Genomic DNA, 25062 nt, shown 5'->3' with positions numbered 1-25062 from the left:
CAGAGATTTGTAAGAGAAATACTTAGCATGAATGAAATGGATGGAAGTGTGTGTTTGTGGGGAGGAGGAGGAGGGAAAGAGAACATCCAAGTATGCCAGGGAGTAAGCTTTGATTTACAGGATATCGGATTAATCCTTATAGAAAGAATTAATCAAGAACATCCCTAAATTACAATCAACTCCTGGCAGGAAAACATACCTAAGGAAAGTTGCCTGCAAATTCTGCAGAAATCTGAACTTTTTGAGTCCAACAAATGATACGTAGGTGCTATCCCCCTTACACCACTTCCCACCTTGCACCATTTTTCATTCAACCAAAATCTTTATATTTTATGTGATGAGCTTTCAAGTTAAAAAAGAATAAAGACAGCTTTTTCTGTTTTCACCTGACATTCCACAACTGTGTCACCAGTTGCTTCTGTAGCCTGGTTGACAGCATGAGCCCTGAAGATCCTTAGCCTCGAAGACCCGGTAGAGAGAAAAGTTCTCAGAGAAAGGGAATCCCAGAAAGTCAGTACTGCAAGATCCTACCAGATTCAAATTCCTCTGTCAAAGAAAAGCTACTGCACCCCATTCACTTGTTCTGGCATTAGAAATATACCTGTACGCTACCAGTGGTCACCTTGTACCTGTGTACTAAACTGGGAGTCACAGTGTAAGCTAAAGTAGCCTGTATGGTATTTGTCTGCATGTCAAAAATGACCTGAGAATGAGAAAACCACAGCTGCTTTGCACCCTACAGGACTATCCACTTAGTTTTGTGTTGATTTAAATAATGGCTATTTGGTTGATTGTTTTAAGCAATGCTAAAATAAATAAATAAACAAATAAATGCATCCAGACTAAACTCATAATACTCCCCCATTTTCTTGTTTGTTTCTGAAAAGTTTGCTAAATGAAGTCTGTTACTGAAAGATGTGCTTATAATTCTTGTGGACTTTGGAGAGAGATTTTACCTGGGCAGAAGTGAGGAATGGAGAAATAAAGAAACACCAGAAAATACAGCTCATTGACTTTATTTCTCCCACCCCAATTACTTTCTATTTTGATCTGTTGTGTTCCACAAATTGATAAATGGTTAAATCAAGGATAGCACTTGAAATTGAAGTGTGAATAAATTGCTTCATTAGTGTTTGCAGGCTCCATTATAGAGCAAATGTACACAACTGAAGTTTGACATAAAACTGTTTTCAGGGTATACTAAAAAAACACAATAATGTTTCCAGAATAATCTTGAAAACTAATAGAAATCAGCTGGAACACCTTAGCTGTTTCTAGCTATCAGAATAAGACATTAAGAGAGGTATTTCTCTGGCTAATATTCTAAGACAAAATTGACCTTTTTATTCCTAAGGTTCTGCAATTGGCCTTAAGTTACAGGTGAGGGCACTGTAAGCAAAAATAAAAGCTCAGGATAGACTAAATGCAGATACATCTAAAGTGAAAAATCTTTAAAAGTCACAACATAAATGTGCTTGCTGACATTTCAAATCACAGCATAGAAACTCTCAAGCCGAAAAGTATTTTGTACTTAGCATATAAATACCATTATTTATAGAATAATTGAAGCTTTTCCCTAGAAAATGCATATTATATACACATGCATATAGACATTTGAAGAAAATTGCCTAATTCATGTAATCAAACAGGATTACATATGAAAAGTTAAATCTGCTGCCCAGTGCACTTGAATCAAGGTACAGTCTGAGATATAACCATACAGCAAGAGGTATGAAAATATTATGCCAGACTTTTTCTTCTATGATTATCAAAACTCACTTGATAACATTGCAGGACACCTGATATTCTAAGGTAGCTCATTTTTTTCTAAGTAAATGCAGCTGTACTTGTTTTCAAATAGGCTTCTGATATAGTAATGTACATCACACTCTCAGATTTTTTTATGTAGTAGTTTTTCCTTTTCTAAATTGTTAAATATTGCTTTAAAATATATATATTAGTATGGTTTTATTTTACTTTTATGTTACTAATTTGAAAGGCATTTTGAAAGAGAGCTACTTTGATTTTTTTTTCTCAAGATATATCATTTCAGCTCAAAATACTTAATAGAATTGAGCAGGAAAAAAGTCCATGTTTAATGATTGATGTAAATAATAATTTTAAAGAACAATCAGCACCAGACTGCTTCTCTGATAGTTAGTGAAGCACTTTTCCTATTTAGTTGCTGATCATAATCCAAAATCTCCATAAGAAATGGAAAATGAATTTAAAACTTTTGAACAGAGTTTGGACCTTGACATCAGAATAATTTTTTACAGTCTTAGATATTGAATACATTAAATCTAATGCATTTTTTTCTAGAATGACTGGTAGGAAAAAATGCAGGCTGTATTGTCTAAAAACTTATATGAGACAACTGAAGATGTTGGCATGGTGCATGCACAATAGAAACATCTTCAGTCTTATATTTGGTTTCTTCCAAGTAAAATTCTTAAAAATGAACAAAGAAAAATCTGTTCCAATAATATGAAATAAGGAAAATGAAAAAAAGAAAAGGAAAGTAAAAGCCCCACAAACAAAAATCAAATCAAAACAAACCTGAAAATAATTGCAGTCTAGGATTTCAAAACTCACAAGATTTCCAATAGTTTGCAACCTTGTGGTATTGCTGCCTTAGAACAAGCAACTATATTGACTTCAATAAAACTATGTGAGTGGAAAACTGCTGTATCAGGGAACTTCATGCAGAGAAGACAACTGAAAATATTTAACTCAGTTACCAGAAGAAGTCTGTCAACCTACATGAAGCACTAGTGATTATGTCCAAAACACAAGCTATTAAAATTTTCAACTAATCCAATGTCTGCAGGCTTTGTGGCACTGGCCTATAAAATGCCTAAATGTTTGGATCTTGCGTCATGTTTAAACCCATCAGATACAATTTGTAAACAAAGACAGTTTGGCAAACACAGCGATCCACGGTGTGACTCACATTTGAAACCTGGGTTATCAGGCTGATGTTTTCCATGGATCTTTACGCAGCCTAAACTCAAAGAGTAATAAACTCAAAGTCTGGTACGTCAAAGTCACCTACTAGTGGGGCCAAACAATACACTGTTTTCCTAAGTGGTTTGTTCAATGCCTTCTTTACTCACAGAAACACTGAAAAACCTATACAATTTCAGGACAGTCCCCAGGATTCCCAGACAGGCAGCAAGTTTGTCTGTAAAATACATGGTGAGGGTGAGGAACCGGTAGCATGATGGTGATGGAGGCACCTACCCCCAGGCCACTCTAAGAAGACAATTTTCTTCAGAGCATCCGACGGTTACCAAAAATCTCCTCAAATGTCCAAAGCCTACTCCTGTCTCTTAAAAGCAGCATACAGCTTGCACAACTTTGAAAAAAACGATGGTTCTTTTTTAATTAGCTGTTCTGGACTACCCCTTTTCGCTGTCAGAGGTAATTCACATTTGGACTCCCAGAAACCTACTGCAAGTATGATTCCTTGGAATCATCCCCAGTGGATTTGGGGCTCAGGTCTGCCCAGGTGAATTAAAATTATTTAAACTCTGTGATGTAATTGACAGAGCTCTGTCCACTTCTTGTTTCTCCCTCCTTTCATCAGAAAGCTTCAGGTGCATTTTGAACATAAGCTCTTCCTGAGCGGGTCCCATACACCGAGGCTCCGGTGCAGGAGGTGCTGTCATTCCATGTTCCACCCAACCCTAGCCATAAGCCTGCTACCAGGTTGCCTCATCTTGTCAACAAGAAAGAGCTTCCTGATACCCAGTGAAATTTGAGGTATTTATGGGTTGGACTACATGAACTACAGAGGTCCATTCCAATCCTAACTATTCTGTGATTCTGTATTTGGTGTGAGAAAAGGTGCCCTATAGAATTTAAGTCCTCTAAATGTCAGATGGAAGCTGAGAAGGATGTGTTTGGACTACAACTTGGACCTGGTTCCCAGGGAGTTGTCACTCCTGATGATGTCGTTCTCTCTCTGTGTTGCTCCTCAGTGAATGAGAAAGCACTTTTCTAACATTGTGAAAGCATAAGTGCATATAATGAATCATAGAATCATAGGATCATTTTAGTTAGACAAGACCCTCAAGATCACTTGATGACAAAAGAAATAGGTCACAGTACGGCAAACGTAAGTGTTCTTTCAATTCAGTGCAGTCAGGCTACCACCCCATGTTTTGTGTTATGAGAGTAAGCGAGCCCTACTTTCCTAAACCAATATCTTAGGTTAAACCTTTAACACTTAGCAAATTTTGATGATGTTAAGTGAAAAGTTTGAACAGCTACAGTTACAGTAGAACTAAAAAAAATCAAGTAATGTCTTGTTTTTACAATACTAAAGAAGTGGGAAATAAAGAAATCACAAGTTGTCACATGAATTTCAATGTTTCATAAAAATATCATGTCTTTCAGACTTATTTTGCAATAGAAAAACTCAATATGAATGTAGACATTTATCTGATCCATATTCCTCAAGTAAATTTCACTGAATCTTCTTTGCAAATGAAGATTAAACAGTTGGTATTTATCAAACAAATTATGAGAACACTTTCTGGTAAAACACAAATTAAAATCTATTGCCTAATTAAAAATACATGTAAAAATTATTTTTGTGGCATCTATTGGTACTATTTAAGAGTCTAAGTTCCCAGAATAAAAAAGAAATAGAAATCTGTTTTCCCACCTTCCTTCTTCCTCCATCATTGCCCTTGCTGCCAGCAAAGGAACTAAGAACCCCACAGGTATTATTGATGCACATATCCCACAGAGAATATACTTTTTAAAGCCCTCAAATATATCCATACATTACACATCATCCATCTTCCAGTTTCAACTTTTCTTTACATAAGCATGGTAGAAATGTTGTTTGTTTGGGTTTTTTTGAGTAATAATTTTAGATAATGCAATTCAACTGGAGTAATTTGTGATGAATGAAACTTCATTTTCCTTGCAAGCTATTATAATCATGTATAAAACTCCAAACAGCAGGTCAGTTTTCACCAGAGCAGAACTAAAGAAACTGCTTTCAAGTAGGTTCAGAAATAATAAGTTCCAGACATTTGATATCAAGCTGTGTGATGAGTAATTTATTTCACAAAAGACACAAAAACACTGATAGCGGGAAAGTGACATAAACAGTCCAGGGTTGCTAGAAATGCTCTACTGACACCAACTGCAACAGAAGGAGAACCTCAAGGCAAAGTATGACCCTGCCTCAGCCAAGAACCCATACATTTTTTGAGATTATGGGCACATAGAAGGAAGTAATTGGCCTAAGAGATGGCACTGCTTATGACATGGATGCCTAAGTACTCCAGGAGAGACATCTCCCTTGCTCCAAAGGTTCACTAGCGTAGATTCACTACCATTGATCAAAAAGAAAAATACCATTGTCATGTTCTAGCACACATTTCCAGTCCCCTCCTGATATTTTGCTTGGTTCAGCCAGATTTACTTAATTTAATTTGTTTGTGTTTGCAAGCCTGCAAGACAAATAAAGTGAAATTAATTTGCTGTCCCTTTCAGTCAATTAAGATACAGATATGCAAGAAAATAATAGCATATTTGATAAATAACATTTTTAACAAACCAATGCATTATCTTAGCAAGACTAAGTATGTATATCATAATAAAACAAGTATTCATGCAAATGAACCTCTGGAAAAAGTGTCTGATTTTTAGCTAAAGAAAAATATACACTCACAAGTTTCTATAATACATCACATAAATGCATTTAGTAAATGGCTAAAGTAACAATGCAGCTTATCTATCATAATTTTTACATATTTAAACTAGTTTGTTTCCAGTGGTTCCTCTGGATTTTGCTCTTACCCTAGCTAGAAATGTAATTGAAATCTCTAACTTTATTTATGGAACCACAGAAAATTACGTACTTATTATTGCAATGAAGACAAATAAAAGAGTTAAGTAACAAAGTAATTAAATATCAAACTTTTGAAAGTTGCATCCCAAATAGTGAGAAGAGTAAGTAAAAAAGCTAGAATACATTTCTTTGTACTTAAGGAACTACGTTACACATTTTAGAAGGTGTAGGGGGAGTGCACACTGCAGACAGATGCCAAATCGTTCCTTCAGGACAACTATGTATTATGATTATTAACTACTAACACAATTATAACAGTCAGATACCACATTCTCCCAAGATATGGTGCTGATATTCCAGAGATGCAAAATGATTACTAAATTTATACAGTTTATAAAGAAGGCTAGAGGTTGCTTCTAAGACTACCTAGTATAACAAACTAAACTAAGTTCAATATTGCCAGGCTCCTAATTGATGAAATATATAACACTGAATGAAAGAGGGAAAGACAAATCCAAGAAGATGTGAAAAAGTTTCATGAAGTATTCTTTGGTGTTTTTATACTGAAATTTGAGTTTCCTCTTTCATGTGATACTGGTCTTAGCAAGTGATGTCAGCTTTAAAATATGCCTGAAGAACAGAATGAAGTATGGTGGTAAAACAATTTCTGAAATGATGCAGAAATAGCCTGTGTAGTTTCCCTGTGAGGCTTGACTAAACATGCTGGCTTCTATCCAGACATCAAAGTGTAATTAAGTATGATTTGTTATGTATATTCATGGATTATTCACATCTGAATACTTTGCTTGTTTGAACCACATTAGCGTATTTGGCCCCAATCTAGAAAATATTTTAAGTGAAAAATCAAATTAGAGCAACTTTTCCTGGAGGACATCAGTTTCTCTTTGTCTCTCTTTCTACAGATCTAGGACACTTAATAGTTTGAGACATTGGATTAATGTTAGGCCATTAATCTAAATATTTAAAATAGTGACAGATGGTACCAATACAACACACAGTGTGATACTGCAGGAAGGAGAGCCCAGTTATGGGAGCAACATCAGTATTCCATATGTTCAGGTTGGTGGTGAACATTTTAAAGAGAAAATTATTTGGTCCTAACAGCAACAGACTTGACACAATTCCTAGATAAAGCAACAAGTTGTCAAACTAGTTCAAGAACCACCCTGTGCCAAAACTCACATTTTCAGGCCTTTGTAAGGATGCTATTTTCAAACACACAGAAAAATGGCTCCACTGAGCCAAGAGAAGCTCCATTTTCTCTCATTTGTAAAGATGAGAACTCTCTCACCTTCGAACTCCTGTCAGATTTGCCTTAACCTTTTCTATGTTGATTTAGTTGGTCACAATTTTTGTTTAAATAAGTAGCATCTGACGATTGCTTCTAGCAAAAGAAGAAGAAATATCCAAGCAGTAGCAGCACTCTCCCTTTGCTTTGTTTTGCCCTCCCTTTCCCTGCTCCATGAAAATATGTTGAATTGTAAATGTGAATGTTTCAAAACCAGGACAGGCTTAAAGAACTTCTACAAGATGTTAAGAAAAAACACAACCTCCACAGCAAACCCCCAACAGTAAAGATGTTATATTTGGCCATGTGTCTAACAAACACATCAGTACTGTTTCTTGTATTTAAGTATGCTTGCTTTAAAATTCCTGCATATCGCAAACTCTTCTCTCTTCTAAGATTTAATTTGTTCCACTTTATGATGACTAAGACTAAATTCAAGACTCTTTAATTTAGCCACACTTACATGAAAGTGCTCTGTATGGTAACTAACTCAGTGGAAGGCCAGTCCCTGGCTAAGGACACTCAAGAGCTGTTACAACACCAACATTAACCTTTCTGCTTGTCATATCCTGCTGTAAAAGCCTAAAAAATATTTACATTTCCCACAGACCATTAATGGTCCATCCAGTTGTACAGATGTACTGGAAGAATGTAGAAAGGAAAAGGAGTAAGTATCAGGTTTTTTTTCTAGGACAAAAATAAATACACCTGATAAGGGTATTTAGGTAGAAAGAAATGCACCAAGTCAGCAAGAGAGTTTTGTAACAAAGTATTAAGCAGAGTGTAGGCAAAAAAAAAAAAAAAAAATCCATTGCAAAAAGGGAAAGTCATACAAAATTATTTTTTCCCATTGAGCTATCTAAATAATACAGTTTAATTTTATTTATTTATTTATTTGAAAATGCTTAGCATCCTGTAACTATGGTAACAATTTGCCTTGCTGAGTGCCTCTTTGTTAATGTCCCCTTGCTGTAGTAATGCTTCCATCACCATCTGGCAGTGACAATTTTCTTGCTTGAGTGAAAATTCCTCCAAAGTATAAAAATCAGGCCACTTATTTTTAAAGGTCTCACTGCCCCGGCTCCTATTGAATGCAGAGTCCCAGTCAGAACCTCTGTAAATCCAGTCATGTGATTTTGATGTCTTAATGAAGGGGACAAGCAACACTGTAAAAAAAGATTGAGTTACAAAACTGTTCAGCTGTTGTCTTGCCTTTAATAAGTAAGGTTTATTTTTCAAACTTTTTCAAGAAGTGATGTTTTAAAAATAGCTTACTCCATTCTCACCTCCTATGCTTCAAAGAAGGTGAAGGTGGTATTAAGGAGAATGGCAAAACAAACTTCATTATTAATAAGGCAGGTTCCAAGAATATCACATGAAGACTAGGAAACCTTTGGTTTCCATGGTAAATCACTTGACTCTAATACACTTAATAAACATGTTTAACATTTCATACTCTGTGGGTCAGATGGAAATAACATAATCACAGTTATTAGGTCAAATACATACAGTGAGAATTCAAAAGAACAGCAAAATACCAAATATGCACTGACAATAAGCCAGGTTGGATAGATATAGAAGCAAGAGTCTTCTCAATCATGGGCCTCCTCCCATCTACATTTTGACATTTCAGCAACTCTTCTGAACTCTAGTCTAAAGCAGAAAACAGTATAATTGTGCCACAAGTATTAATATATATATATATTTTTATTATTATTTTTTTTTTTTTTCAGTTTAAAAATAATGTAAGTGCCACTAAACTTTTGATGAAACTCCCTTGGTCATGGTTCTGCTATCCAGTTATTAAAAGTCAGTTGATTGATAAATGATTTATGTTCTTCAAAGTTGCATAAAAACAGTCAAATAATCCTTCTGGGTCTGAAGGGAATACAAGTAACCAGAAAACTGATGATAGAACTTAAGATACATTTTATACATATTTATTTATGTCTTTGGTGTACATGAAGAGTGCAGACCAAGCATGAACATGGGACCACTTCTTTCCAGATCACTCATCCAGGCATGTGCCACTTTCAGTTTCTCTCTTCACAGGTCCAGAGCATAAGACCAGAGAGTGCTGTTATGCTCTGTGCAGTGAACACGTAAGACAAGCTCCTTTATATGGAAAAATAGGCTTTTTATGTGTGTCAGTATACAGAAAAATCTGTATCTCAGAATTCTTTTTCCCTGAAAGTAAATGTTTTGAGGAAAAAAAACCCAACTGACAGTAGCAGCTTAGGCTGGCATTTGGAAACAATGGAGAGAGCAGAATGCAGCTTGACAATAAACATGTTGAGGGAAGAAATGTATTGATGGTCACAATGGGTAAGTTGAAAGACTGCAATGACTTTCAATTTCTAGGTTGATTCTGTAGGATTTGAATACTCTGTAGAACAGATATGTTTTAAATGGACTATATGTAACACTTGAGAAAGAATCTGGAATAAAAAACAAAAACAAAACAAAACAAAACAAACAAACAAACAAACAAAAACAACAAAAAAACCAAACCAAACCAAACCAAACCAAAAAACCAAACAAACAAAGAAAACCACAACACAAAAAACCCAACCCAACAAAACAAAACAAACAAAACCAAACAAAACCAGAACCCGACCACCCCTGCCCTAGACACACACACAAAAAAAACCAAACCAACCAACCAAGCAAAAAAAACCAAACAATCAAACAAACACAAAATCCACCACAAAAATAATTAATCCTATTCTACACAACCTCAAATAAGTCATATTTCTCAGTGAGAACTCCTTAAGTTACCTCAGAGAATAGAGAAATGACTAAGTGTGTAGTTATCTTTGATGATTCAACATCTCTCAGGCTTGGGGTCTTGATACACCTCTCAAAAAGCAATTGTACAAAATCTGGTTTGTTTGGTTTTTGTTTGCTTTTTGTTTGTTTTTTTAAATATTACTGAAAACTTTCCCTCCATCAGAAGGGACTATTCTTTATTTTTTCTTATGTTAATTGAAGAAATACATCACAAATGTATTAGACATGAGATGAATTATTTTATGAAAGGACCACAGAGAAAATTCTCTATTATCTGTCTAGTTTTATTTTTTTTAAGGAGGTTAGCATGTATAGGCAACAACTTTGGAAAGGTTAGATAGTGTCTGAGGAGGACCATTACCAATTTCCTGACCAGAAAATAAAATGAGGGCATAGAGTTCCTTAGGAAAAAGAATAGAGTTCATTGTTTCCCTTTTCTTCTTTATAAGGTAAAGAAACCTAACTTTTATTGAGATCATTAATCCCTCTTCGTGTTATAAACTGTTATGAAGTGAATAGCTATTTTAATGGGAAAAAAAGTCATCTGTTTAAAAGAGAAACATTATTTCTTCCAGTCTCCTTTACAGAGAAAATGTAATACACGTTTACGATGCAGAAGAAATTACCAAAGAGTCACATGAACAAAACCATCAGAACTCTCAGAGCTACAGATTTATTGAACTGAGATGTGATAGTAACAATTTACCCCACCCCAGCCATGAGCATGGTGTTAAGACAGGTATCTAACCCTACTCAGATGGTTGAGAAGTATCAGCTTCTATGTGGCCAGTTTCTCTACTAAGCCTGAGTAAGTAGCCCAAGGTCATTGCCCATACATTAGAGAGGCTAAAGGGAGATGGACTGAATCATCACTCATCTCCAGTGATGCTCTGGAGGTCAGACGTAGCTTGACAAAAGTCAGCAGTGCTGTAACATGAAGGAAGCAATGGTATGAAGATAAGATTTTTGTTTGTTTTGTTTTTTGAGCAGCATTAGACTGGAATTAATTTAATAAAATTATTTGGGATTCATTGCATACACACCACATGTTTGCCTCACCTCAGTCTCAGATAAGAGAATACTTTGGTAATTCCGCTTCCATGGGAAGTAGATGCCTAAGAAGGCTTCTGCTTCTCTTTGGCTAACATCTATTTTGTTTGAATATCATGTCCATGATTAACAATTTCCTCTTCACAGTACTTCCAGGATCCCACCTCAGTGCTTAATGTGAGAAATCTCTCTTCCTGCTACTAATGAGAATTATAAATATCCCAAAAAACAGACAGAAAAAATGGACAGGAATATTTATAAACTTGGTATAATAACTAAAGGTGAAAAGATCAAAACCAGAGAACACTATTTTAAAGGCAACAATCATTATATTCACAGTAAAATAAGCATAATGTATTTGATGCAAAACAAGAAAACTATAAGCTGTGGGTCAACGAAAAGGCAGTCAAAAGTATACCCCAGCTTCAAAATGAACAGCCATGAACACTGAACTACTATTAATCTGATTTGTTACACCTGAATAGCAGTTTTCAGGTACTGAAGCAATTCAAAACATGCCACCTTTCTAATTTGCATTGTAAAAATTCAATATGACTTAGGAACTAGATTTTTTTTTTTAATATTAAACATTCTACTCTTAAGTATGTGTTCTCAAAATCTACCCTTCAGTATTTTTAAATGCTGCCTTTCATTACTTGTAACAGAAAAATTACAAAAATCTAGCAAATGGCAGAAAATACACCCACACATCTGTTACTAAGTATCTACTTAGTCCAAAGGAAAGCTTTGTTTAAAAAGGTTTGTTGTATTTCTAGGAAATTGCTGTATCTACTTCATCACATCAGGAGGGTTGTTGGAAACATTGTTTGCAGGAAACAGCAAATACAACACCGACCTTTTGTAACACGTATTTTTCACTCACAGCTTAGCCAACACAGATACTGGGGTCTTTGCTGCTAACCAGGTTTTCCCAGTGCCTCAGAGATACCAATGGCTATCTGGAGTCCCAAGGTTTCACTATTCCTCTCCACCCTAACTGGTAAAAGAGTCGCTTTTCCACACCTGTTGCCATTAAAGTATCTTCCATTCACAATACTGAGATTAAGATAATAAGTACCAGTATAACCCAGAGGTGCTGGCTACTCTGCTACAGGCCAAGAACACCTCTCAAAATTAAAATGAACAACTTTCTAGGCTGCATGGGGAGAAGGTGGCTATTATATTCACAAGTTATGTGATGGCTATGCAAGAAAACCATGATTCCATTAAAAACAATAATAATAATAATAATAATAATAATAATAATAATAATAATAATACAAAAAAAAAAAAAGGAAAGAAACCCCCTCCACACACAGCTCAAGTAAAACTTAATCCACAGTAATTGCACACCCTTTGAAAACTTTAAGAGTGCCATTTTTCTTGACATCTTAGTAGCCCGTGCACTTTCTATCAAACAGGCAGCTCTATTCAATGTGTCTATTCAATGTTAGTTCTCTGTCATCTTACTTTGTATTTTTCCACAACATGCTGTTATCGTCTGAATAAAATACACTTTGGGAATCCATTTTCCACCATGATAGAGTAGTTTTGTTCCATGTTGGCAATGTGAATTTAGGTTTTACTCCAGTGTGGGAAGAATCTCTCCACCAAAAGGCTGAACTTCCTTTTAAATGGATCAAGCACACAGAGATCATTTAGAACCCCTTTGTTTTTAGTTTCACGGTAGAAAGAAAAGAATTATCCTGACCACAGGCATCATGTCAGTCCATAAACATCAACAGTATCATGCTGAAGATTAAAGTAATCCATTAAAATGTGTTCTTCGCTGCACAGAAGGAAAAAAAATATTCTGTTTTATTGAGTATCAAACAGATAAAGTTTATTCTACCTTTTCCATTTACTTTCCTGACACAAAATCTGTGCAGATCAGTTAATGTAGAGGATCTGCTCCCTAATGTGCTCTTACCAAGAAAAGTACAGATTCGCTACTCTGATCATGATTTACTGGGTTTTGTTCCTGTTTTCAGCTGACATGGAAAAGCTTTCTAATCATCATGGCAAATACAAATGCAGCTTTTGTTTCATAATTATCATAGCTATTCAGAACTTGAAAATATGACTTGATTTTGCTGTAGCTGTACTGTGCAGATCTTAGGGGTGTCATAGAAACTAGGAATGATTCACTGGGCAGACATGTTCCTTCTCAGTCAATAGTGAACAAAGAACCCAGAACAACACTGAGAAATTGGTCTAATGAAGATAATATCTTTCTTGAAACAAGTTTTTGACACATCATTTGCTTTTCTCAATTCCTCTTGATAACTGAATTCAATAAAGCATTTTTTCCCATAATCTTTGTGCTGCAGCTATGATGCTTTACATGTCTGTCTGATAAACACTGCCAATTTGTACCATTTTAACAAGAAGGCAAAAGTGTGAGCCTTATGATATAAAAAAAAACAAAAACAAAAACAAAAACCTGAAGACAAACAAACAAACGAAAAAAAAACCTGACAACTCTTAAAAGAATTCTGTGCTTTTGAATGAAATGTTCAGACACTACCCAACATGGTACTTTTTAAAGTGCTGTCCTACCCTTAGAAATCACACAGCCCCTCCGTCTAGCAGTGGTCCTCCTCTTCATTTTAAGAGAAAAAAACCCTCTAACCTCCAGACAACATGTTACACAAGGCTGGGTACCATCTCCCTGTTCCATTCAAACTAATTAAAATTTTCAAACTAATTAAAATTCTGCAGCTAGAGTTTAACTTTACAGTATTTTGATGAAACTTGACCCAGAAAATCAAGCAGTTCTCTATCAGCTCTACAGTACTAGCTTTTCAAAAAGATAGCATGCTATATGCATGTAATCAATTTTATTTTAAATAGAAAGATGATTACCCTTTCCCCATCATGACTGTTTTCTCCAAATTCCTACATATAGTAGCCTGTTAAATATTTTAAAAGATAGTGGATGACTAGACGACTTCGGATGTTGCAATGGGATATAGAACCTGCTCAGCTTAAGTTCAGTCACATTGTGATCAAGAGTGAACAGAATCTGACCCACTACTTATGCATCCTACATAATATTTAATTTCTATTTTTTGTTAAAATGTTTCAGGCAATTAACTAACAAAACTTAGGAAGATGTGTTTTTATAAAAAGCAGCCAACAGCAATACAAGGCATCACCATATGATTGAGCACATTCTGTGTTAAGACTGGTAAGCAGGGAGAGACAAAGGAGAAACAGAAAATTACATACCACTATTTGTGTTTGTTGTAGTCCACCCTCTTCTTCCACCCTACAAAAAAAGATCCCATATAGCAAGCGTTATCTACCTACTAGGGAGCAGGAGGCAAAAAGACTGTCAATCACAGGGGTATTACATATAGTAAACTTCCACCCTTTCTCCCCCTTGTAGTCATTAAAAAAAATAGTTATAAATTTTATGGAACTAGGAAATATACAATTGAGAAAGGCAGTATGATGTAAAAAGTGGAAAGAGGGAGAAAGGTAGGATGGGAGAAAACAAGACTATGACAAACACAATTACTAGTATGTAATTTTACACTGTTGTATGTCCTGTCTCCTCCCATCCTACAAAACAAGATTCCATACAATAAGCAGAATGGGTAAGAAATGAAATCAGGAGATTGTCCCTTCTTATGTCCAGACTGAGGAACTCTTCAATCAAAATCATCCAGAGCAAGTTATAAATCTTGTTGATAACAATAGTGGCAGGAACTGTAACAAGGATCAAATCTCAGCTTTATGTATAGCAGATCTTGCTGTCTCAGTTCTTTGGTCTAGAAGATTAAAATGCTTCCAACACACTGCTCATGAACAGGGAGACATCTAAGGTTTTTCTGTACCCAATGGAGTATCTTCACAGCTCTAAGCAGTGCTTATTTCAAGTATCACTGAAAACTTCCTTTCTCATAGAATAAAACAGACCTCTTCTTCACAGGAGTGTGGTGTAGGTTAGGAAAGATGCAAGCACATATGATGGCTCTTAAGAAAACCAAGATGTACATCAATCCATATATAATGTTGAAGGAAAGAATCACATACTACACAAACAGTTTCATCTGGAAGTAGTTGGTTCAGAAAAACAACAAAGTCTGACTGCAATGGGTATTTGTGTAGAAGCAAATTAGAGGGCTCAAAGAGAATCACACAGAAAATTTTGGAATATCCAGGTTTTGAAATATCTTTTCCTTATTGTCTGGCAAGTTGTATCTTGATCACACCAGGTCCAGAAACATCTTGAGCACTAACAAGAGGTTTTTGATGATCTTACTGGAAAGGGAAATTAACATCCAATAACTTCAGAGATCACTTGATAACAAAACACTCCTAAAATAAGAGAGCTTAACAGATGTAAAACAGCTTCAATGCTCAAAAAATATGAAGATAAATTGATGTTGCAGTTATAAGACAAATGTGATAGAATTACCACTAAACAGAATGAGGTAGGTGCATCAGAGCTGGTTGTGGATAAGTTCAAGAAGATTGAAAGAATATTTGTTGAAATACATACCTTGCTGCAGGAGGTTATGTCACTGTATCTACACACATTTAAATCTCAAAGTATAAGTAGGCAACTAAGCCAAAAGGAGAGGACAGGGGCAGTTAGATACTCCTACATTAACTGGTCAAATGTCACAATAGGACAAGCTTTAGAAATGCAGTTTTCTGACACCGTTAGCAAGTGTTTCTTGTAACTGTTAGTTCTGGATTATAACAGAGCTGTCCGTGAGAAAAAAATAAAGCACTCCTCTATATCAGTTCACACAGGAGCTACAGTTCATTCACTAAGGTATAGGAATTGGAATGTAATTAAGTAGTACATTTTGGAATAATTATTACAGTATTGGGAAGCTTGCAAAATTTAGAGAGTGATTTTTTTTTAATCTTTATAAAAAATTATTTCCACTAGATGCAAAAGTTTGAAAATATGAAGGTTAAAATTCTTCAGCTCCTTTTGAAATCTCCTTTAGATCAATATATTTAAGTCACAGGGAGCAGACAGTGCAAGAGGGAACAGCAGTATGATGGAAGAAGCAAAATCCAAGGAAAGACTGAAAATAAATATTCATCTTCTATAGTCCATTTTTTTTCCAAGAGTAAACCAAGCAGAAGTAAACTTCGAAGGCAGACTGAAGACCAAATAACTCAATACCTAAAAGAAATAGACTCAAAGATGGAGAAGCTGTGAGAAAATAGAACTATTTTGTCAATCCCAGAGAACAAAGCTACTGAAATAGATTGAAAACCAAATAAATTACCTATTTGCCAAGTTGGAGGATAAAATACTTCATAAACTTCTATTCCCACAAAGCAAAGAGAATATATTTGCTGACAATGACATGTTAAGACAACCAAAAAAACTGAAAAATCACAAGTCACAAGGGAACAGGAGAACACAGCACCACCAGATGATCCACTGGGTTAGAGAGGACAAGGCAAACTGGATCCCATAGCTACTCCACACAGGCAAGTGATAACAGTCACTACAATGCCGAGTAACCTCTGGCTCCCTCAATATGCCATTTATGGCTGGGTTACCTGAACTGGAGCCTTCAAGCAGGCTCAAAGTCAACATCTCAGTACAGATCCAGAGGATATAACACCTGACTTTTTGGCTGTATGGCCTGTTTTGACCCTACAGCCACCTTGAGATCCAGCGAAGCTTTGCTTACACACATCAGTCACTGAAGGCAAAGGAAAGCAGGTTTGGATTTCCCATACAAGTTCAGACTCCCCTCTGTCATACACATTTGATTCAGTGGGGATATCCTAATAGACCTAGCAGTCAGATTACATCATTTTAAAATGCAGTTTGCTGTCAGATACACAGTGCCTGCCCAGATTAATTGGAGCAAAACCTGCACAATGTGCACAGTACAGAATACCAAAGGAGGTCCAAATCTCAGTGCACAGTGCTGGTAACATGAATATAAGGCTCTTAGGCCCATAAATGCTGAACTGAATCATCCCCACTCCAAATAATGCATATGATTTTCTCACCAAAACCACATAAATGGCCATGAAATCCACAGAGAGCACAGTAAAAGATGTTATTCACTTGAGGTGCCTGAAAGATCCTTTAGAATAAAAAGTTTGCCAAAAAGATTATATAAGCAATTCCTACAGTGCAAAATTTGGTCTTTGGCAAAAATCACCAAAGCATTGATTTTGGTTAAATATATTTCTACTGAAATGAAATGCAGAATTTTTTATCATTCTTGCTCCCACAGAAAAAGAATGTTTGATCACAACTAGCTCTACTCAAGTTGTAGAATATTCATGGGGAGTGGTGGTTGGTTGATACAAAAGATACAGGATGTTGGAAATAGTCATTGAGACACTGTATTCTGTCAAAACCTGGATTGGCCATTTTTTTAGTGTTAAATATCGTATCCTAAAGGTTCTTGCAAATTCATCTCAAACTTCCTGGAAGGATTTTTTTTTTTTTTTTTTTTTTTTTCTCAGAAAAAACTGTCCCACCTGGGAGTTCTTCTACATACCTGCAACACAATTGGTTTTTGGCAAAGTTTTGCATCCATATAAATGTCATCATTTGAACAACATGTCTCACTACTCTGAGTATAAGAGCCAAAATACCGGATCAGAAGCAGGCAGTGCAGAAACAAAAAGAAAAGAAGCTATTTTCTGCAAAAGGAATGGCCTTTTCTTGCTGGGATACTCTCTGTTTAGCAAGTGATGAATATATAGAGAATAAAGAGTATGCAGTGAATGACTACTAAAAAGAGAATGGCTAAATAATAAGAACATCTAGAGAAAGACCATCTATTGGGCAGTGGATATGAAGGACAGCTTTATCTATTGTATAGAACACATCACCTGCCAGAATACCTTGTGGGAAAATAAAAAGAAAAAAAGCCAAGGAACATACAAGGGCTTAAAAAAAGGCTACTGAGGGAGCATTAAATGATTTACTAAGAAAAAAAAAAAGATATGGAAATGTGCCCTAAAATCCTGAAGAGAGAGACTCTGCCCAGCTGTATCTGCAGCCTGCATTTTAGCATGAGCTCAAGCAAAAGACACACATCTGAAAATAAGATTAAAATACTGGAACTCTTGCTTTCCTTGAAAGTCTTTGGGCAAAAGAGCAGAAAACATTTTAAAAAGGAAGTGTGGGGGGGGGTGAGGTGGGAAAGAACGAAACCAAGCAAACAGAAAACCCAAACAAAACCAACAACCACCACCAACAAAAGATGACACAACAACTAATGAACCCTGGAGGGTTGAGAAGCACACTTAGAAAATTAGACAGCTATGACTAACTGACTATGCTCTGTCAGGATGTCAATGATACTGGATTTTTCTGACAACATGCAGTGCTCAGAGCTGGTACAACATATTTTCCCCACTTCTCCAAGAGATAAAGGCAACCTGTGACATCTGGGCCAACAAAGTCCACAAAAGTTTGAATGTGATTTTTTTTCTTCTGAGCTACCTTTATAAAAGGAAATATACCTCATACCTCCTTTGGAAGCAAAAGGCTTGGACTCAGAAGCACATGTGTTAAGAGAGTCACTGAATTAAGATAGCATGCAACTGGATTGATTATACCTTCCATTATTCTATTTTCTTCCTATTTCCTCCTTTTAGGTGGGGCTATATTGTTTGTTGTATGGAAAGTTAATTTGTGAGCTAAGAGAAGAAGTGATATATGAAAATAAAATTAAGATGAAATATGAAAAAATAAGACAGAAAATTTTGTTGGGTGAGGGTCACCTGTCTCTGAGAGATTAGTATAAATAGAAGTATTGCAATCACCACAAAACAGTGTCTTAGATGTCAGAAGAGGAAAGGAAGGAAGGAAAGAAGGAAGGAAGGAAGGAAGGAAGGAAGGAAGGAAGGAAGGAAGGAAGGAAGGAAGGAAGGGCTACCAGCTGAGTGTTCAGTTTTCTATCACTTAATCCTAAGCAGATACTACTCAAAAAAGTGAAAAATTAAAAATCTGCAAAAACTGTAACATTTTTATATGAATGAAACCAGACATTTTTCACATCTTTCAGATGGGCATGCAAACTACCTTCATGAGACTACACAATTTTGATTCTGTAGACTCTTTATTTTAAACTCTTATCCTCATAGTGAAAATATTGGTGAAATGATTCTAGACTGAGGGTTTATTGTCTGGTTCAATTAGGCTCATGTATTAGATATAATAGCTCACTATAAATGCACATGTTGGAGCATAGAGCGCACTGCAGATATTTCACAGTTGTTTAGAAAGGTAACTAACCTCGGCTGGCCCAAAAGCCTTCACAGTACAACCAAAGTTATTAGATACACACATAACAGCTCACAAATTGCAATATAATTAACAATTATTCTCTTGTCACAACAGTTAATCACTCACTGTACTGTAGACACACAATGTGTCTGCATGCACTCATATAATTAAATGAGTTTATTTTATTTATAAATCAGCACCTTTTGCTATCCCAAGTTTGCTTCATAAATAATTACAGTTTGACAATACAGTGCTTATTATTTTAAGCCACTTGCACATGAAGACAATTATGTTCAAGGTGCTTTGGGGAAGGAAAGAAGATTGCACGAATTCCCTAAGATATAAGCACTGTAGCTAAATGCAGGCTTGATGGGATATGGTTATGCAAACTGCAAGGAACACCTGAAAGTCAGGAAAAAAAAAATGAAATTATATTCATCTACTTGGCTTACCTAAGAAATACTAAAATAATACCATATTACAACTGACTTCTGTTATAGTTGCTCTCTTAAAATCCTGCTACACTGACACATTTAAGAGAGATGCTTGCTCAAGTAAGAATGTCATTCCTCAGTTGTATGAAAGCTAGAGCAAGTGAATCACCTTTGCTTTCAGTTTTTACAGCACACAGTGGATTTCTGGTCTACAACTAGGCCTCTGAGGTACTACTGCAATCTAAGCAATGGGTCCAAGTGTAGTGTCTCCGTGCAAAGCTATTCAGTTGTGGTTGGTTGTCCATTGTTTCTTTGAAAAGACTACTTGTTTCCTTAATTCTGCCTCAAAATAAAGACAACTATATGTAATATTTTGAGTTGTTGACCACATAAGCATACTTTTTTGTTTGTTTGAGAGCACACATGATACACTTTGTAACGTAAAGCAACAATCAAAGAGTGAATTCAGTACAATAACACTAAAAAAAGCCTGGACTTCAGTGAATGGCATACAATGGCCATCAGGAAAGACAGAAGAGAAAATCCTCTAGGAAACACACATGCAGAAGTTTTTTATAACAGAAAAGAGCAGGAACATGTGATGAGAAGGATAAAGTGTTACATGTAGGTTTTACATGAAAGTCAAGACGGCTGTTGACAAGATATTTAATCTGGAGGAGTAAGTGTGATTTTCAAATACAAAAGCTGAGCCCCAATATGAACAGAGTAAGGAAGCACACTTGGAAGAGAGAGAAGGAACCTTACAGAGAGATGGAAAAGAACTGGAGGTAGATTGGACAACAGAATAAGAGCAAGTGTGCTTGTGTGTATGTTGGGGGATAATAGCACTAAAAGAAATTAAAACAGAAGATAATTAACAGGGGACAAAAGTATATATAAAAAGGGCTGAAAATAAGCTTTAAGAGAGAATGATGAGTCTTTAAAAACAAAACAATACAAAACAAAAAACCAAACCAAACCAAACCAAACCAAACCAAAAGCAAACCTAACCAAACAAAAAAAAAATCCACCTAGCAAGTAAAGTGCAGGTAAATAAAAGCCACTTCAACACCTTCTTAGAAATCTCACTGTTTCTGTAGGTCTCAAAGGTCTCAACAGCAGACTGTTTTGACTGCTTAAAATAGTTTTTAGAAACTATAAAAATTATATATCTATGTGCTTAGGCACAATATTTAAAAGCCTACGTTTGTAGAATTGCATTTGAATACTGAGGACTTTCGTATGCTACAATAATTCACTTTAACATGTAACAACTGGGCTGTTTTTACAACTTGTACCCCACCAAGCACTAGAATAGGAGCTGAGTTGACTAACATCAGCTGTAGAAATGTTGATTATATCCCCTCAGTGCATTGCTTATTAAATTTTTCTGCAAAGAATATTATGTGCTAAAGCAACAAGAACACATTATGTTGGGCTGTAACAGCTTGAATTCAGGGCTGGCATTTTGTCCAGTCTGCATATCAGACAGCTGTTGAGTGGTACCCAACTTACATCAGCAATTATTATGGGTCCAGCACTCTGTATAGAATGACAAATGTCTTGTTTATTTCCTAATCTGTTTATGTTTTAAAAACTCTTGGTTCTTTTACTGAAAAATCTCAAGAATCGGTTCAAAATGAAAGAAAAATAAACTGCACATGCCACGGAAATGAAGTACCCACCTGTCTCCTGTACTTTTTAAAGTCTCTTCTTTCTACAGTAAGTATGACTCACTCTTTGTGAGTTGTTGTAACTTGCTGTGTAAGACTAGTGATTACAGACTAGATTTGTGCACATTCACTGAGTCCTACTAGAGCTCTCCAATGGGTGAATGAATAAATGAACATTGAGCTATGTCCTCTACATGTAAGCCTCAGGTAGGGCCATTAACATGTGCTTTGCCATTTTTCTAATGGCCCAGCTTCCGTTCAGGTACCTAAAAGAGATTTTCCAAAATGCCTAGCAACTGACATACTTAGCATCTTCGAAAAAAGCTGATGTCTTATTTTGATAGCTAGATAAGATTGAAGTATCCTGCTGGTGTTTCAGAGAAAGAAAAATATAGTTCAGGAAACCAAATCTTCTCCCACACCAAATTAAAATACCTTAATGGTACTGGAGTTAGTTTGAACCTCAAATACATTCTTTAGCATGATTTCCAGGTCTGCAAACACATAGGGTGGAAAAAGATCCAGCCTGCTATGCATCTTCTTTACATTTGTGAAATAATAAGGAAGGACAGTGTAAGACATAATAGAATTAAGATACAAGGCAAGAATCTGCTCACTTCTGTGTACTCAGAGCTACTAAAAAAGGAAGTGTTTACCAAGTGAATAAAAAAAGATTGATGTGCAACAAAAGAGTCATCTGGGTTAAACAATTTATTACCTTAGACTGACTGAAGATTTTAATTTCCTAACCAGTTGTCCTTCAAAACAGAATAATTTAATCTGACTTCACATCCCACTATTGAATTTTTCACAGGTCTCAGGTCTAGTGTTAAAGAAAAAAAAAAAATAATGGATTTCCACCTCAAAGAGTCTCAAAACATCTTGACAAATAAGGTAAACACAACAAGATTTTATTTCATATCAGTCAACAGAGAAATCATCTACATCACACACTTGCTGCAGCAAAGCTGCCCAAAGGCATGCTGCACATATGTCCACAAGTGAACCCCGAGATGTATGAGATCCTATTACCCTGTAATGCTGCCTCCCCTAAACCCACCCAAGTGGGACCTGTCATCGCTTGTCACGAGTTTCTGAAGCAAGAAGTGTCTCCTCCCATTCTCTTCATGGAGTTTCCTCAGAGGAGCAGAGGACAGATATTTTTTTAAGTACAACTGTAATCTCTGTTTCTGACCTTTCTAATAGCTGACAGACAGAGAAATCCCAGGCCACACAACCCACAGTCTCCTTCAAAATTCTGCAGGTGACTGATGCTCAATCAACTAGGGAAAAATCCATTACTCTGCTCAAACGTTCAGGTTTATGATGCTATCCCAGAAACATTTTGGAATATTCTGATCACAGGTAAGGACTCAAAATTGGATTTAACCCAGCATTATGCAATCACCAGAGAGGAAAATTAATCCCTGAACAATGCAACTGTCATGCAGTTCAAGGGAAGCAGCACTGGGTGCTGCCTGGAAGTGGATGTGCATTTCTTAGCTCAGGGAGGCAGGTCCTGCAAACTGAAGAGCTCCTTGCAAAGTCTGAAGGACTCACAGTACTTCACAACTTAGCTGTTTGAGTTCAAGTTCAAGAAACCCCTGACAGTCTTAGCTAGTTTAGAAAATAACATGAACAGCTGTGTTTTACCATTTGCATCTCAAAAGATGTAAAGTAACCTTGAAAAAAATTATACTGTCCAAAAAGGAAAATGCCTAATTTCATAACATAGACATCTCAATCACATGAGCTTGAATATTTTAGGTAAAAAATCAGAAGCCAAATGTCTTCAACTTTATGGGCGATTAAAAACACGAAAGATAAATATTATGCAAATAAATACAAATAACCATTTTTCTTTTTTGAGTGATCTGATTGTAGTCAACCAATTACATACACATCCCTAAGAATGAGGATTTTATTTTTGTAACATGAAGGCACACCACATCCAACACTTCAACTTAGCAGAAGAGTAATATCACCACTGAAGAACAGCTGAGAATTTTAGCTAACATCTTACATGCTAAATCTCACCACCTCCACCACTCCTGCTGATTCAAAGAAACTTCTGTACTTACACATATGCAAGGAGTTATACTAAGATAAAGGTTGCTGTAGGTTCGTATTACAAATTGTCACAGGGATGGATCAGTATGTATCATCATGGTTAACACATAATTATTAAGAAAATCAAAAGGCAGCAGACCATAGAGTTAAAGAAAATAGTTCATCCAGATTTTAGGGATTTAATTATTTTACTCAACTGCAAATTTAAAATTATAAATGAACTAGTTTTTTTTCCAACCAGTATTTCACCTTAATCAATAGTTTGCGTAACAGGCCTCAGCTTCAGCACATTCACTTGATTTAAGCACCTTTAATAATGCAGTGCAAAATATAGTTAAGTTCTTCTGTTATGATCTAGTATCTTTGGCTCTGGAAAACAGAAAGCTTCCAAATTCTACCTAGTTAGTAATTTTTCACTAAGTTCTAATTCAAATTAGGTTTTCCAAACTTTATTGACACTTTTGCATAGTGCTAGGAAGTTATTTGATAACTATTAAGGATAAAGGGGCTGACTTAAAAAAAAAAATATATATATATATATAAAAGGAAGCAATAAGATATTCCTCTTCCTGAGAAAATGTCCCTCTTAGCTGGCAGCAGGAAGAGTAACATAATCGGCTGTTCCTCAATCAGGACAAGAGGAAATCAGCTGTTATTGACATAGAACGATGATGCTGCCACACTTGAAGAAGACTGCATGTCCAAGAAGGATAAAACTTCTGGACACAGTGTTCCCACATGGGACTAACAGCCCACTGTGAAACTACCACATGTTAAGTCACTTGAAGCATGTGAATACAACTTCTTCAGCCTTAAAAAGCCTTTTATGTGGTATTTCTGAAGCCAGTAGGACTTCAACAGCTTGTCAGATAATATTTTTATTAGCTACCAGGAGAACTTTCTGTATTTGAAGAATTTGACTATTGGCCACATTTCTCACTGTGCTAAGTGCACTTTACAGAGCAATGCCAAGGAGTATTCACAAAATGTTTTCTTCTGTACATACAGCTTCAGCTTTCATAATTGCTCTCTCCACCACTTGCTGGGCTTGAATTCATCCTACCAAGATACTCTTTTTAAGAAAATCTACCAGGATGAAGACTGAAAGGGATAACTGCTTATATTTTCATTTAAAGCACCTCAACCCCACCCCCAAAAAATCCTAATTAAACAAAACCCAAGAGTGCAGATTATTTTATTGTATGTAAAATTCTTCCATTTGAATGACCCTTAAAGAGTACTTCTTGCTTTGTTACTATGAAAAGCAAAATTACAAGTTCTTTAATGAAGCTTCAAAAATATATATTTTTACTGTAGAGTGAATCAATTTCCTATAGAGTAAAAACTACACAGATGATAAATATTTCTTGTTCTCAGAACAAAGTGAAAAAAATATTTAGTTATTCATTCTGGTGAAAACATATGATATAAACAACATGTCTACAATTACAGTATCCCATCTCACATAAAAAATATCAATTAGAAGAAAAAAGGAGACATTAAAATTCTTTTTCTCATAAGAACATTTACTTCATATATTATAAAGTCCTTCTACTGGTCAGATTCCAAAATAGATATCAAGTGTTCACTGTCCAATGTCATTTGAGGGAAAAGACACAAAAAAGAACTTCTTTCCAGTTATCATCTCTGGCATTATGAGGGGGTAAAAGTAAGAATCTAAAGGG

At 35.7% G+C, this 25062-nt stretch overlaps 1 protein-coding gene and 1 long non-coding RNA gene across 3 annotated transcripts in view; one reads left to right on the top strand and one right to left on the bottom strand.

Moving 5' to 3' along the window:
* Nucleotides 1-25062, bottom strand: part of FGF14 (fibroblast growth factor 14) — a gene marked incomplete at both ends in the record, with an annotated part of 400299 nt that overhangs the window by 153513 nt on the left and 221724 nt on the right. The gene's annotated exons all lie outside the window — the stretch shown is intronic.
* The window catches only part of LOC308043586, a 46579-nt gene continuing 40301 nt past the window's right edge, over nt 18785-25062 (top strand). The window contains exon 1 of the long non-coding RNA XR_013922519.1: nt 18785-18859. This is a non-coding gene — a long non-coding RNA (uncharacterized lncRNA). The remainder of the gene's footprint in view (nt 18860-25062) is intronic.

Source organism: Nesoenas mayeri, assembly GCF_963082525.1.
Source record: "Nesoenas mayeri genome assembly, chromosome: 1".
Lineage (NCBI taxonomy): Eukaryota > Metazoa > Chordata > Aves > Columbiformes > Columbidae > Nesoenas > Nesoenas mayeri.
The sequence above is the reverse complement of the archived record's forward strand: the minus strand, read 5'-3'. Positions and strand labels throughout refer to the sequence as shown.